Below are 17,441 nucleotides of genomic sequence, written 5' to 3'. Positions count from 1 at the left end.
CAGGAGAAGCAGCTGCTCATTCATTATCCCCTCCTCCCCTCCATTAGGAGATGAATCACCTCATGAGATGGGACTGTACAGCCAGAGGGTGAATTTGTGACCTCATTGCTTGGTTCACTGGGTTCCAGGCATCCCAAAATGCCAGTGACCTTTTCCTTCCCTTTGATGAGTTAACGCCAGGTTTCCAGTGGCAGAGATTCCTCCCCCTGCCCGCAGCCCATGGCCCCACTGCGTGTCAAGGGATGCTAGACTCTCAGTGGCACAGGTTAGAGTTTACTGCACGTATTAGTGGTTTTCTCTCATTAATACACTGACTGGGGATAGATAGCAAAGCCAAGTTGAAGCCAGGTTGGCCCAAGTTCCAGAAGCAGAAAACTAATTCTGTTATGCCTCTTCTTTCAACTCAGCCATCCTGAATGCACTGAAGTAACTCCATCCATTCACTTATTCACCCTGCTCCTGTCCACCTGCCCTCTGTATACTGCAGAGGGCACATTCATTCCCTGGCCCCTCTGTCAGCTGACATATATTTGTTCCAGCCTCAGATCTTTTCAAAAAGACACTCACTGAGCTCCTGATTTGTAGCAGGTCATGTGCTAAATGATTGACAGGTATTGTCTCACTTATTTCTCACAAATAACCTGGGAGGTAGGTACAATTATTAACCCATTTTACAGATTTGGAAACTGAGGCTCAGAATGGTTAAGAAACTTGCCTGGATTCCACATCTAACGAACAGCTGAGCCAGGGTATGAATGAGGTCTATGCAAATCTAGAACCCAGCTTGTCAGTACCACACCGTATTCCTCCCTCTTACTCAGCCCTGCGATGTTACCTCACCCTCCCTGCAGATTCATCTTCACACTAGTCCTGCCCTCTCTATTGTTCAAGGCTAAGGTTATGTACCACTGGCATCCCCCACTACTACAGGCAGGCACTTCTTCGCTACTTCTCCTACTTCACTACCTTAAATCACTTGCATAATTCTGAGCAAAGCAGCTTAAGTCTTGTTTTACTGTCAAGAGCTCTGGGTTCCTAGAGAACTCTCTGTGACATATTCATTGACTGGCATTGCAAGAAATACCAATGCTAAAGGCTTTGAGTAGCCCCACCAATAGCTGGATTTAAAATCCACCATCCTGGTACCAGGATCTGAACACCCAGCCTGGTCATATAAACTCAGTATGCAAGGAAAGCACAGATAGTGTTTCTCAAAGTATGTCCTATGGAACCCTTACCCCATGAGATGCTACACCCAAAAAGGGTTCCACAGTCAAACAGGTTTGGGAAACATTATATACTCTAATCCCTGCCTGAAGGTTTACTACACTCCTTAGCAAATTATGAGTTGGAGAAGTTTTTCAGTAAAGAGATCCATTTCCCTTTATTGAACTCAGTGTGTCTTTAATTTATATAATTCCAGAACGCTTTTATCCTTTTTAGGGTCCCTGGAATCAATGTTCCGTGGAACAAACTTTTTAAAACGCTATTCTGGTGTCTCCACCCTTGCCTGAATCAGACCAGGTTCACCTGCAGTTCACCAGCCTTTCTGCCATAGCCACCCACTCCACAGGCAGTGGCAACAAGGCCAGCAGCACATGGCCTTGGCCCATGGAGCACAGCTCAGACTCCTGCCTCTGGCCCACCTCTGTGACCCCTGAACCCTGAAGCCAGCTGCCAGCCCAGCCCACAGCTGACCTCCCTTGACTTGATCCCTTACCTTCAGGTACCTGTTGGAACAGTGGAATCCCCATAGCTTGCAAGGCAAAGACACAAATAGCTGCCAAGCACAAAACGCCTTCACAAACTTATGGCGTGTGAAAGAACCCACCTGTCTCTCCATCACCCCACCCACCAGGTAACACCCGCAGCAGCCACAGCCACAGCAACCACTGCCTCCACCCCCAACAGCCAAAGTCATGTGAATGCTACCAGCCTTTGCCTGTCAGCTCCTAAGAACAGGGCTGGCGTAATGGTACATTCTGTCTAGCTCAAAACCTAGGACAAGAGATCGAGAAACAGTAACGGCAGAGAGTCCCAGGACAGGAAGGGGTGGGGATGTGGGATACGTGAAATCCACACAGTCGTCCGTGCTTCCTCATGAAATCTGTTTTTTCAAGCCAGGCATCCTCTTTTTAAAGAACCTGGATTAATAATGTCCATGACTAAGGATTTTGTGTGCATATGTGCATCTAAAACAATGGCGGGCCCAAGGCTTTGTTGAATGGATCCACAGGTGCATCTGCTTTGCTGATGGGCATACGTGTGTAAGTACAAATGGGAGAAGGAAGTAGAAAACACAGGAAGAAGCCAAAAATAATAGGGTTTTGTTAGAACTGCCTAAAAAAGGTATATATCGTGTTTCCCCGAAAATAAGACCTAACCGGAAAATAAGCCCTAGCATGATTTTTCAGGATGACATCCCCTGAACATAAGCCCTAATGCATCTTTTGGAGCAAAACTTAATATAAGACCTGGTCTTATTTTTGGGGAAACACAGTATATTTCCCAGGATTGATCATTTATCCCTGCATCAATAACTGCTTGCCTTTCTTGCTTCCCCCCAACCCCTGCATAGGTCCCCCCATCCCCTGTCATGAAATTTATAGCCCCTCTCTCAGAATGCTACACTCTGCAGTAAGCATAGGCCCAAAACAATAACTAGAGGGCAAAGCAATTAACCGTTTCCCCAGGCTGAAGTTCCAGCCTCTTATTGCCTTGATAATTTACTCTGTAAAGTGGCAGGCACCTTGGCTCAGAGTCACTTTCCAAATCTATTTAAAAGTCCCTGAATTCTGCTGAGTCTGATTGCACTCTCTGAACAGGACAAAAAACAAAAGGTCTTCAACCCCTCATTGTTTGGTGGTGCTAAATATCACCCATGATACTTATTTAAAAGCCTGTAATTACAATACAAGTTGGTTTTCCTGCAACGCTTCCATTTCCTGGTGTACGAGGAGACAGAATTGGTGGTTTTATTGTTTTAGTGAGTCTTTGGAGCAGTGGACAGAAAATTATATCACTGAGTGTCATCCCTTCTGTACCATGTCTTCCTATTTGCACAGAGACCTTAGAGCCCTCAGACCTAGCCTCATGTTTCTTGTGGAAAACTTGTGGAGGCTATGAGCTTTCAGGGAAAATAGAAGAAATGGAAATGCCAAGACCAGAAAGAGCCAAAATTGTATCACAATCTGTCCAACTCTGAACCTATGATCTCATCATCAGTTCTGACCTCTCCTTGCCCCCAACTGCATTTCCTCCTGTTTCCTATTATTCAGTGAATGGTTCCACCATCCACCACTGGCCGAAGTCACTAATATGGGGGTCACCTGGGTCTTATCCATTCCCTCATCACCACCCTCACGCCATATCCAACCAGTCCCCTAAGTTCTGTCAGGGCCATTCTTTCTTCTCTAGCCCCACCACTACCACCTTTGTTCAGACCATCAACTCTCTTCGAGTTTAACAGGCTCCTAAGGGGCCTTCAGTCTTTCTTCTATCTATCTGTGCTCCAGACTACAGCCAGAATGACCTTTCAGAAGAACAAAACAGGATCATGTCACTGTTCTGCTTAAACACCCCTTAGAAACTACCTGTGTTCATCAGGATAGAATTCTAATCCTAACCTTGGGGCTTAACGCCCTTCATGTTGGCACCTCAGGCCACCACTCTAGCTTCTGTTCTCACCACTCCCTCTCTTACCAAACAGTAAACTATTTGTAGTCCCTAGAATACATCATGCCCTTTCGTGTCTCTAGCCTTTGCATATACTGTTTCCACATTCTGGAACACTGTTCCATCTTTCTCCTGGTTAGGTCCTATCCGTTCTCCAAGATGCAACTTATACATACCTTCATATGGAAAACTTTCTGGAAAGGTAAAAAACCCATCTTCCCCTCCTACACTCCCAAAATGCCTTTTTTTTTAAAAAAAAATCTTAGTCTTATCCTTCTGATATGTTGCAGAAAGTGATGAGAAACTCCTGATGCACAGCACCGGAGGGCCTACCCACCCAGCATCAATTCTCCCTTTCCTCTTTCCTATCAGGGTCCCAATTTGTTCTGATATCCATTCTACCACAAGTAGCTCCACACCTCAGGAAAAACTGACTACACTCCGTGACCAAGAGTGGACCTAACTGGTCCAAGGATAATTCTATTTTCCTTCACAATGATTGTCTCAAGGATGTCATGTGACCCAGTGCTGTCCAATGAGATATGATGTTTCTTCAGAGAGACACCAGAGAGGTGGGAGGAGATGGCCTCCGTTCTTCTTTCACCTCAGCGAGTCTTACAATTTTGTTTGTTTGTTTGTTTTTGTGCCAGGATCCCTTTGGCAGTCAGGTGAATTCTATGTACCCCTTCTTTTTTATTTTTTAAATTAGTTTCAGGTGTATAAAACAATGTAATAGACATTTACACCCCTCACAAAGTGATAACCCCCCAATCTACTAGTCTACTAGCCCTCTGACATCATATACGAGCTGTTACAATACCATTGATTATATTCCCTATGCTGTACTTTACATCCTGTGACCATATATATATATATATATATATATATATATATATATATACATATATATATATATTTTATACATATATATATATTTTTAATTATAGTTGACATTCGATATTATTCTATTTCAGCTTCAGGTGTACAGTGCAGTGGTCAGGCATCTACACAGTCTATGAAGTGATCTACCTGATAAGTCCAGTGCCCATCTGGCACCTTACATGATCTTTACAACATTGTTGATTATATTCCCCATACTGTATTTCATATCCCCATGGCTATATTATGACTACTACTTTGATCCATCGACCTCTGGGTTATGGGCCCATGACTACTACTTTGTACTTTCTAATCCCTTCACCTTCTCCCGCATCTCCACCCGTCTCCCATCTAGCAGCCATCAGTTTTTTTCTCTATATCTCTGAATCTATTTCTGTTTTGTTTGCTTGTTTATTCTGTTCTTTAGATTCCATATATAAGTGAGATCATACGGTGTTTGTCTTTCTCAGTCTGACTTATTTCACTTAGCATAATATTCTCTACGTCTGTCCACGTTGTTGCAAATGTGGACCCCTTCTTAGAGTAGTAATTTTAAATACATAGAACAATTACATGCAAATAATTATAATGTAATATTAAAACAGCATATTTGTGATACAATAATGTATGAAATACTTTATTAACACATTCAATATCAAGATCTAGTGACGGGTATAAAATTACTATAATTTTAAAGTGGGGTTAAGCATAAATGATAATTCACGATGTATTCACAATTATGTTATGTGGAAATACATGGAATTTCTGCTGGTGGCAAAACCACAGCACACTGCTACTACTGAAGTTTATTGCCTACATTCATAATTGAAGGAAATACCAAATTTCAGTTAGAGGTTAGTGGTGTAATTATTTTTCCCACTTAGGTTCGTGTCTCCCTGAGTTTGTCCATGGAGCTCAGTGAAGAACACCTGCTCTGGACTTTGGACTCTCTGGCTGTGATGGCTGGCATCACTGCAGCCATCTTGCAAACAACCTAAGGGTAACGTAATATGGAGGTTGGCATAGCAGAGACATGGAAATGAACTGCATCTTTGATGCTGGTGTGGAACCTCTAAACCACATATAGACTTCAGTTATGAAAAAGAATAAATTTCCTGATTGTTTAAGCCCATTTGACCCAGAATTTCTGTCACTTCCACTAATTTACAGGGAAGGAAGAATGTTTAATTTTATGTCAGAGTCAGTATCACAGGACAGCACAAATGGGGCATCTATATTGAGCCCCCATTCAAAGCAGGAAGCCCCTCTCCTGACTAAACGCGATTTAAACCACCCCTGCTGTGTTCACAATGCAGGAGAATACTGATCCCAGAGATCACAGAAGCCCTGAGCCCTGGGGCAGAGGCTAGCCGAGCGCCTGTCCCACAACACCGTTTGGCAAAGCACGTTGGATGAAGGTGAAGCCTTGCCCAGGAACCATTGACGAGAACTCTCCCTAACCACTTCCCTTTGAGCTCACCTGGAAGAAGTAACTGGTTCGGAATGAAACAGCTGGCCCACAGCGTGGGGCAAGAACAGTGTGGGGACACGGGGAACAGTACGGCTCAAACTACAGTCCTCGGAAAAGAACATCAAACTGGAGGGTGCCTCAGGAACACCTTGGATATGTATCCAAAATATCAGAAATGATTGCAGAGCCCTATCCCCAGAAATTCTGGCTCAGTAGGCTGGCAATGTGCCCTAACATTTGCATTTCCAAATCGTTTGGGGGTATGCTGAGGCGGCTGGTCCAGGGATTACAGTTTGAGAAGCACAGGCCTAGCGGATCCATAGTGCTTTAGAATTAATCCCTCAGCCACATGGCTAGTGATATCACATAGGAAAGCGGAACAAGCCTTAAACATTCTTCAGGTATTAATATGCTGAGCAATTGATCTAGTTCTCTTTACCAAATATGTTTTGAGCTGGGAGTGTGATTTGCCACTATCCTAGGCAGTGGGGTGCTGGAGCCAGCTTGTACTGGCTCACAAGACCCAATTGTTAAGTTTTCAGGAATTTTGCAAGCTAGTTATTAAATACAGCCCTTATTAAAAATTAAATTATACGCACTTATAGTGAAGTAAATTACATTAAAAACAAAGGTAATAAATCCTCAAAACTCATCACTTCCTAATTATTTTACTGTATTTTATCATCATCTCTGTTCTTGAGGTTATTTATGTTGGTTGTGTCTGTAAGTAGAAATACTATATATAAAACTATATTACTATGCATCTCTTCCTAACTCCACATTCAGGGACTTAACGTTGGTAGAATGAAATCAGCCAGGGTGGGAGTATCAACACCATGGAAATTGTCGAATGTATAGCGTTAAGAAACCATGGAGAAGATGTTAATTATGCAAATTCACTTAAACCACATGTTGCATCTATAACTGTTACGTTGTGACTAGCACAAAAAATTAAGGAAATATTCTTCCAGTATTCAAAAACTACTACCTGATTCAGCAAAGAAGTCACTAAGTCATTGATGAAAAAATGACGTTCCAATACACATCTTTGTTGTTTGTCTTACTGCTTAACGCAAACTAAAATATCAAGTGATGTTCACATTGGAATTATAGTCATTCGTTTGGTGGCATGAATGCCTTCTTTGCGGAATCAGATAATAATCAAGCGTTTATTCATTTGTCAAATCACAGTTGAATTGCAACTATAGTTTGGCTACAGACACAAGAGTTCAACAAAGGTCAATAAAAGCATTGTAAGAATCAATTGGCTACATGGAATATATAATAAAGCATTGTGTATTTTATTATTTGTAAATTGTGTGCTATATACCCTTTCTATAAAATTTTATAATAAACATATATCAATTATACTACATTTGCAATAAACACTTTTTATTTTCCCTGGAGAACCAGTTTTTAAACATTTACCAGCACCATCTTTTAATCACCTTTGAATCCTAAATGGGGTGGGCCCTCACTGATTATTAGGGTTATGATTCTGTTGCCCAGAATGAGCAAAACTGGGTGAGCAGCTTTCTTGCAAGATCTGTCTTACCAGGTTTATTTCCTTTCAATGTGCTGCCTATAACAATAGTCTTGCACACTTGTTGAAATTGTGCTTGAGTGAGGACTCTGGCTCTTTCCTTCTCCCATGTGCAGCTTGGTGCACTTCCCTAGGCAGGGAGATGCCCTGAAAGTAACAAAACTTGCAGAACCAGAGCCACACCCAGCCTCCTAGTAGCTCAAAACCTGGCCTTCTTTTCCCACAAGTTGACCATGACACAAAAAGCACACAGCTCCATAGAGAGTCTCTCCATGAGAACAGGACCAGGGAAGGGACGTCCCTTCCTCATGAGAAGTCCAGGGCACTGGAGCAGCATACTAAAGGGTAGACCAGAGACAGGCTGTGCCACAGACAGAGGGCACTCTGGCCAGTGACGACTGTGGGAAACATGAAGCCTTAAACTGGGGGAGCAGAAGGTCTTTCCAGAGCAGCGGAGATGGTGTAAAACTGGACTTATTCACACACACCCTCAAGGACTCCCAGACAGGAGAGGCCCAGTCCTGCAGTTTACTCCGGTAGGGGTAGCCGAGAAGCAACCTTTCAGTTTAATGACTTTTCTCATTTGTATCTCATTTGTCGAGCTTCATTTTGCAGATGAGAAAGCCCATCTCCAGAGAGAGATGACACAACCAAAGAGGTCACATGGTAAGTCGGAGTTCAGTGCTGTAGATATAGCCCTGTTTCATCCAGCTTCTGCTCCAGGCAAGATTGTTCCTTTAAATAAGCAGGGCAAGCATCAGTTCCTTGCATAGAAACTGCAGAGCCAGCTGGCATTTGTGCCTCTCCCAGACCACTAACAGATTCTGGGGAGAAGAGTGCAGGGTGAGGGTGCTCCAGAAAAACGACTTCCATAATGGCCAGGCTGTCCCCACCTTGGCTCATCACTCACAGGTTTTATTTGTCTCTGTCTGGTACCTCAACAACACTGCAAGCTCCTGCAGGCAGGGAACGTGACATACGTGGGCTTTGGCACCAGAACTGGGTTCAAATATTGGTGCTGCCACTTATGAGCTGTGACATCGGGCAAGTTCATTAAATGGAAAAAGAAAAGGAGCAAAACTTTTTGAATGCCTTATGTAAACTAGGATCTTTTTGGCAGTAAGTGACTGAAACCCAATTAAAACAAGATTAAGCAAAAAAAGAGAATTTATTGGCTCAGCAACTGAACTATGATGGAACAGATCTTGTTGGCTTCAGGTGTGACATGACCCAGGGGAATGATGGGCTCAGGACCCATTTCAATCTCTCCATCTCTGGCCTCCACATTCTCCTGTTGGCTCCATTATCAAACGGGCTCTCTACTCAGAGGAGAAAGATGGCTGCCCAAACTCCAGTCATAGATGTGGTCAAACTCAGGCCTAGCAATAAAGAGAAGAGACTTCTCTTCTTAATAACATCCACACAGACCCTCGGATTTGCTTTGATTGGACCAATCTAGGTCACATGTACCCCTGAACCAATTCCTATGGTTAGGTAAACTCAGAGCCCCGATTGGACATGCTTGGGTCACCTACTCCTCCCCTGGAGCAGGGGGATGAAGGCTGGCCTGGAGCACATGAACCACAAATGCAGGAGGGAGTAGAGTTTCCCAAAGAGAAATAAAAGGACAGTTCCTGAAAGAGCGTTGAATTGTGGATAGCCAAAAAGACATCAAATGCCTGCTACACCTATTGTCCGCTAGGAGGATGGTTCAGGACTGTCATCAGATTCTCACAACAATGTAACTTAACCTTTCAGAACTATGGTTTCCTCCTTTTACAATGAGAATAATGATACCTAATAAGAAGAATAACTACCACTTATTTAGTAAGTACAGTATCAGGCACTGGGCTATGAGTTTAATGTAGTTCAACTCATTTAATTATTTATGTCATACATTGTCATTGGACACAAATTAAACAGATGACATAAAAGGCCCTAGCACAGTACCTGGTATATAATAGATGATAAATGTTTAAATGTATTTTATTTGTACCAGCCACTCATCTACTTACTACTAAGCATCTAAGAGGTGCTTATTTCTAAAGTTGAATTAATGAATGAAAGTATGAATAATTTCTGTGTTTAGTTATTTATGCTCTACCTAGTTGCACGAAGGATTTGATATAACATACAGGATATACATTCAGCAATATAGTGCAATATAAATTTAAAAATAAAATCAGAATATGTAAGTTAGAATAGAATAATAAGATAAGTGGGGGAAAGATCCATTCTTGGAGACCATGGCATTAGTTTGTGAATTTGGCTCTGCGTTTCCTGGCAACCAAAGAGAAAAGGGAAACCCCATTAATTACAGTTCTATAATCCAAGAGTGCAGGGGGGAAATATCATTCCTCAGGGAAAAGAATTTAAAGCGTTGGCTTTTGAGATAAAAGAATTTGGGTGGGGGGCGATGGGGTTGGTAACAGGGACAGATACTAATAGATACTGTTTAGTTACAGAACTGTAGCATCTCTAGCACAGAAGGTAATTGGCAAGGTAGCACGTCATCTTTTGTAGGGAAAATACTTTTGATAACAGGATGAGATGCCACTTTTGGCCTCTGATCAGAACTCAATCCCTTGAAGCACAATGCTTCCCATAGCGTTGGGAGGGGTTTCCCTCTGACAAAGTTCAGAGGGGAAGTAGGAGCATTGTCTCCAGGAAGAGGCTAATCCTGAGGGCCTGAGTTCCCTCTTCAAGAAGAGGCAGGAGGTCTCCATGAGGCCTCCAGGGAGGAGAAACCAAGGCGTTCTCACCTAGCACGTCTCCTAAGCAGGACACCTCTTCTTAGCACCAAGACTCTGGCCTACAGGAAAGAGTTAAGTGCAGTGACCCAAATCTGCAGTCCCATTTTCAGCATGCTGAAAATTACTTTTTAATCCTGGCTTTCAAGGCTTGCCTAGGGAGCCATCTGCTGTACCCTCCCCCATCTCGGGCGCATGGGATTACCCCCACCTGCCCTGCCTAACTCGCTTTTGCGAGGCCTAATTCTGTTCCTGCCCATCCAGATAGTAATAATTTGGAGGATGACATTGTCATTTGTGAGGTGGGAAGAAAGCCTAGATTTTAAAACAACAAAAATCAAGGTTTCCAGCCCAGATTAAATTTGAAAGTTCAGAATCCATAAACCATTTGCAGGTCTGATACTCAGACCTCCTAGCCTCATTGCTGTCTGCTGCACGCTTCTTGGGTTGGGCAATTTGGAGCTTAAGGTGTTTTTTTCTCAGCCCAAAAACGTGGGTGCCAGAGGGTTACAAAAGTGGGTGATGCACCCATGACTCTGGATTTGCTCCACCCAAGCAAAGAGCAGAAGTCCCTGAACTCCACACAAGACCCAGAGAATATGCCCTAACTTCTCAGTCCTTCATGAACCAATTTATGTAGGTCACTTACTCTGCGCCTTGGTCTATACCCTCAAGGACCTCACTAACCAGTAGAGGAGGGAAATGAGTCAACAAAGAGGAGCTGGAATGCAGTATGATGTTTGCTGTGAAAAGGGGTCTCTGGTAGCACTGAGAGATCACCAACTCTAAACCCAGACTGGGTGGGGGTTGAGCTGAGCCTTAAAGAATAGTTCACCAGCGGGACAAGATGAGACACGACATTCCAGAGAAAAGGAATCGCAGGGACAGAGGTCTGAGAGGGGATGTTACTTCTGAAGAGGATACAGGGAAGATGGTTCTCACCCACATGGCTGGTAGAAGTACCAGTTGCTTGCGTACTACCTCTAAGAACAATCAGCAGTAATTTTTGAAATTACAAATATATGTATCCTTTCACCCAGAAATTCCACTTCCAAGAATTTCTCTTGCAAATACAACCCCCCATGTGCAAAGTGATGTACAAGGTTATTCAACACAGCATTATTTGTAATAGCGAAAGGTTTGGAATGACCTAAATGTCCACCCACAGGAGACTAGTTAAATGAATGATGGAACATCCATACCGAGAGTACTCTGCAGTGGGCAAAAAAAAAAAAAAAAATGGAAGTAGTTCTAGTTCTTTATTTTCTGGTAGGAAGTGATCTCCAAGAGTATTGTCAGGCAATAAAAAACAAGGGGATCAACCAAATGCAATGTGTAAACCTCCCTTGAATTTTGATTTGAACAAAGCAGCATCTGTTAAAGTGAGAGAGAAACGGAAATAGAGACAGAGACAGAGAGAGACAGAAACCACACCATCAACGAAATCAGAATGCTGACTGGATAGTTTACAGTATTTTCTTTTACATGGGATAGATGTTATGATTGTGTTTTTTGAAAGTCATTCTTTTAGAGATATATTCTGAGGTAGTTATAGATGAAATTATATGTCTGGGTTTGCTTTAAAATTATCAGGGGGAGGGGGCAGGACCGAGGGTGTACGTAGAATAAGACTGGCCCGGTGTGGATAATTGTTGAAGTGGGCTAGTGGCTATATAAGGGGTCACACTGTTTTCTCTACCTTTGTATATGTGTGAAAATTATTGTATAATAAAAAGTTACTAGAAAGCAAGAAACAGACTAGTTCATTTAGTATGCTGCCACTTCAAGTGAAAAGAGCAGAACCTAACCAAAAAAAGATATATTTGTTGAATGAATGCATGCCCTCCTGGGTCCTATCAGGTTACTTGGGAATATGATTAGTTTAAAAAATAATTATAGTATATGTGGAAAATGTGAGGATGCAAAGAAAGACGTGAATAACGGTAAGCAGGGAGAGGGGGTAGTTGAGGAAGGTTCCTCAAGAGGAGATGACGTCTGTGCTACATCCTGAAAGATGCCCAGGAGCTTGCCAGATGAGGAGTGTGAGTAAGGAGTCACGCATTTTGTACTGAGGGAAAAGCAAGAACGAAGGCAGAAAAATTGAAAGAATACAGCATGTTTAACTAAAAGTACTACTTTTGTATTACTGTACTATACTGTTGTCTTATATATAGAACTTTCACAATAGCTCTTTGGTAAAAAACAAACAAAAAAAGGATTTATGCATTCACAAAAAAAGAAAAAAAGAAAAAAGAAATTGACTTGCTTCTTTGCTTGTATCTGTATAACAAACCTCTGGAAGAAAACACACAGCTGGTAAAATCGGTTACCTCCAGGAAGGTGGACTCTGGCTCGATGACAGGGAGGCACGAAGGAGAACTTTCAGTTGGTTTTTTTGTTTTTGTATCTTTTGAATTTTGAGCCAAATGAATGCATTACCTATATTTTAAGTTAATTTTTTAAAAAATATGTAAGATTTGGAATCAGGGAGCAAGACTGTCTTGCTTTTGGTAAGTTATTTAGCCTTCTATGCTTTTGTTTTCGTATACACAGAATGGGGACAATATTAGAATCTGCCTCCTGGCAGCGTTTTGAGATTAAGTGATACAGTGTATTAAGTAAATTAAGTTCCACACAGAGGGCACCCTTATGCACACCAGCTGACATTAATGGCAAGGCCAGGATTCAACCCGTGACTATTTGATTCTATAGTCCGTGTTCTTTCCACTCCAAAAGTTAATCACCAGATCAAGTTGAAGAGGCTGGCCACAGAGAAGACTGGTCCCCAGGGTGAAGATAGGAAAAGAATCAGTGGGATCTTTCTAAAGCTTAGATGCTATGGCCTCATGGGTCTTTATATCGGTGATCAGTTCTGCTAACAAGCACTTTCAGATGCTCACTGGTTTTGTCTCCCCCATGAAGGGTCATTGGAGGACAAATGGATGTATGACTTTGTCTGTATGACCAGGACCAAGTCTTCCTTTCTGAGAGAAGAAATTCTTCCCAGAGCTGCTCACAGGCCTCTGGGTCAGCAAAGAACCCTGGTGTGGAAAACACAAGGTTTGAGACCCAGGGCTGTGAGTCAAGAGGTGTTGGACACTATTGACAAACTACAGAGCCTACATCATATACCTTAACCTCACTGGGCCTCAGTTTCCTCATCTGTAAAATGGGAATAAAAATGCTTGCACTAGCTACTTCTCCAGGATGATGTGAATAGTTAATGAAAAGAGATATATGAAATTACATCTTACATTACATTCTAACTCAGATTCAAGACTATTAGGATCTTCTCCAATTTACTTTATTTACATAGGAAATATATTTGGCTTAAGAGTCTTTAACTGTATGATGGCTCCATAGATATATATTCCCTATATAAGTTTAAAAACATGATCAAAGGGAAGTTGAAAATGCTAATACTGTATTAATAAGCCAGAGATGTCACCTTGAAGTTCCCTAAACTCTCCTCCCCTCCCCTTGTCAAGAGATTACAACACACACATAGGTGGGTGGGAAGGATCAGATGCCTCATAAATACACGTAGGCAATATCCATCAATTTCAAATGTTTGTCCTTGGTGAGATCCGCAGCTGTCTTAATGCAGCTAAATGAAGTAGGGGAAAAATCAGAAAAATGCAAATGAGATTCTTATTTTAGGCAAATCAATCTCTGCAATGCTCATATCTGATCAAGCTTATCTTTAGGACGATCATTAGGAGACTAGATTAATGCAAAGTTTATTCTTGCCCTGCCTGCTGTCAGCCCTTAAGATCCTTCACCTCACATCTTGACTCTGCCAGACACCTCTGACCCCTTACAAGTCAGTCTAGGGACAGTATCCCCAGCGTTAGTGCTGGAGGGAACCCTGGCAATCACAGGGTCCAGCTCACCACAAGGCCATCAGCACCACCCTGCCCCCACCTCTCCTCACAGGACATGAGCCAGCTGCAGGCAGCCATCCCCACACTACAGGGGTTCCCCTTAGGAAGCCCCAGAAAGGTCTTGGAGAGAATGCAGTGAGGAGCATATGCTTTGAAGTCATGCCATCCTGGTTGAATCCTAGCTCTCTCACTTATTTGCGGTGTGACCCTAACTTCCATGAGCCTCATTTTTCTCATCTGGAAAATGGAGATAATAATGACATCTACTTCACAGGATTGTTGTATGACCTAAATAAAAATCATGCGTGTAAAGCACTTTGTGAAGTGTCTGACATGTGATAAAAATGAGGGCTACTGAGCACTTAATATATACTCAGCACCGTCCCAAGTACTTAATGTGAATTGATTAATAACAGCAACAGACTTAGAACAGAGATGTTATTAGCCCCTTCTTTTAAAAAAAATAAAAAAAGAGGAGGAAGCTGAAGACCCTGAAAAGTCGAGTGACACAGCAAGTGGCAGAGCCAAAACTTGAACCCATGGCTCTAGACCCCAAGCTCTTGCCCCACAGCCATTGCCAGCTCACTTTTTGAATTGATAAAGATGGAGAAAGGGCCTTCTTGCTTGGCACAGAAACTGGATTTGTAGTGAACTCTTCTAGAATTCTGTATGATGAGAAAAAGAGGGCACCAGGTCAGGAAGGAAAAGGCAGGTAAAGGAGAAGACACAGGGGTACAGTGCTTTCACAATGCAGTATGAAGAGAGGGGGACAGCAGCGTCTTGTTGGCAGGGAGCCGCTTTTTGGTGTGAAAGGGCCATCACCCAGTTGGAGCCCCCTGGCAACCCTGTTCTGAGCCTGAAGCCTTAGCCCAGGCTCTCTCTCTCTCCTGAATTTTGGGGAAGGGGCTGGAGAAACATCCTAGGCCTCTGTGGAGATGAAAGTCACAGCACACTCCCAAAGCCTTTCTTATTTCAAGTATTAGATCGCTTTAAACCAGAGCCACAGTGGGACTGAAAGGTGGGAGTTAGACTGGGAGAAATGGAATTTGGAAATATCCTCCCTCTGAATTCAAAAATGTCTGGCTATGGAAAAGCCCAGATTCTTAGAAACAGCATAATGACTGAGACTAAGGTTCAGACTTCAGACCCTTTTCAAGTTCCAGTTCTAACACTTACTAAGTCCATGACCTTGGGAGATAATCTTAACCTGGGGGTCTCAGTTTTCTTGTCTATAAAATGGGGCTAATAATACCTACCTCATAGTGTTTGAAGATTAAATAAGAACATGCACAGAGCCACATAGGGCCCGGCATAAAACAAGTGATTAATAAGTAGTAACTAATTATTACATATGGTGGTTTCTAAAAGACAAGAATACATACATTTAGTTGATTGTGTATGTGAAGTTGGGGGTGTATGCATACATAGATATAAACATGCATTTATACATGTTTCCCCAGACATGTCACTGAAAAACCAGGACATTCTTGAATCCAAATGGGATATATCATACTCCCCAGTCCAGCAAGGTGTTCAAGACAGAGATCAGAGACCAGGAATCAGTGATAAGGAATCTAAGGGACTTATTAGCAGTATCTAAGTAGCTTGTTCAAAGTTTCAAGGCTAATCCAATGTCCTCCCAACTCTTTTTCTTAGCCTTCCTGACAATTTGTGCCTGCCCTCCCCCTACCATTCAAATTCTCTGTCAGCTAAAGGATTACGGATTCCCCCCAAACTCAGCCAGCTCATGGGAAGGATATGCTTGAGAAGAGGTGAGAGGAAAAAGAAAGGAGAAGAGGAAGCTGGAGGAGGGTGAGATAAAGGGACGGTGCTCTCTTTGTTACTGAGACCCAGTGTTCTCCTCAAGGCGGTGAGCCTGCACCCACCCACTCTGCCCCGCCCCCCAGCCTTGTGTCTGCCCACACGTCCCTGCCCGGTCCTCCCAAGGGCTGCAGTGATGTCCTAACTGTTCCCTCCACAGTGGGGTCCCCGAGCGGACTCTGGGCTTCTGGGACCCTAAAGTACCTGCCAGCATCTCTGTACCACCCTGATGCTGGCTCCATGCCTGCCTGCCTGCCTGCCTCTGGGCGGCGAAGGGGCTGTGGTCCAGGTGAAATTCCAGGAGGGAACCAGGCCTCAGGAGAGCTACGCTTGGCTGGTTCCTGCACCATCTCCTTCTTGGGCACCTGCAGAGCCTTTGGCATGGGTCACCTGTTCATCAAGTCGTTGCTGATGGGTTTGAATTTCCACCTGAGCGCATGTGCAGAAGCTGCATTCTGACAGTGAAAGCAAAGGTGAAGGTGTGAAGAGAATGATCAGTGTGGTGATTATATGGAACGGGGTATGCAAAACAGCCATCAGAGCCTGGTGCACAGTAGGACTCAGTCCTCCCTCCCCACAAGGGAGCCAAACCTGCATCTCACTTTGTCTCATACACTCCGGCTTCACTCCATGACACGTGGAAATTTGGCTTCATTGATATGAAGGGGCTAATTACTGCAAGAGACATAATTACGAGACAGGAAATGGATTTATAGACGCTGTCAGTGAGAAGGGAAACCACAGCGGCTGCTGGGAGTGCTCTGTGCTCCTAGGAGCCGCGATGACTAGGCTTCTTGCCCTGGGACTTCTGGCTTTCCAGAGACATGCACTCCTAGAGAAGTTGATCCAGTTTTCCCTCTGAATTTGTTCCACAATTGAAGATATAGTGCCACAGGATCCCTTGACATAATAAAAAACATCCCTAAGAATGTAGTTAGTCTTAAAGGAAATGTTTAAAGAGAAAAATGACAGGAAATGATAGATCTTAAAACTAACACAATGAAGAGATGCTGTGTAGAAATTATATGACACTGGTACCTGCTTTTCTCTGGGGTTTGATGAACCCTGAGGAAGAGCTGTATGCCCAGTAGTTTGCCTGATAAATACTTCCTTTTACAGTTCCTTATTGTTTAGGTATTTTCACGCTAAGATAATGTCTTAATTCACACACACACACACACACACACACACACAGAAATATAAACAGACAGTAAGCATAAATGTAAAGGTTCGTCCCTGCTGATAATCAGATAGGCAAAATTAATTATGGCTAATATTTATGGAGCACACACTCTGTGCCAGGTACCGAGCTTCTCACGTATTACTTGTTCCTCTTTACAACAGCCCCATGAAGAGAATGCAATCATCCCTAATTTATAGCTAAGGAACTGAGACTTAGAAAGGTTAACCAAGGTGCC

Source organism: Rhinolophus sinicus, linkage group LG15 (genome assembly GCF_036562045.2).
Source record: "Rhinolophus sinicus isolate RSC01 linkage group LG15, ASM3656204v1, whole genome shotgun sequence".
Taxonomy (NCBI): Eukaryota; Metazoa; Chordata; class Mammalia; order Chiroptera; family Rhinolophidae; genus Rhinolophus; species Rhinolophus sinicus.
Note: the sequence above shows the minus strand (reverse complement) of the source record.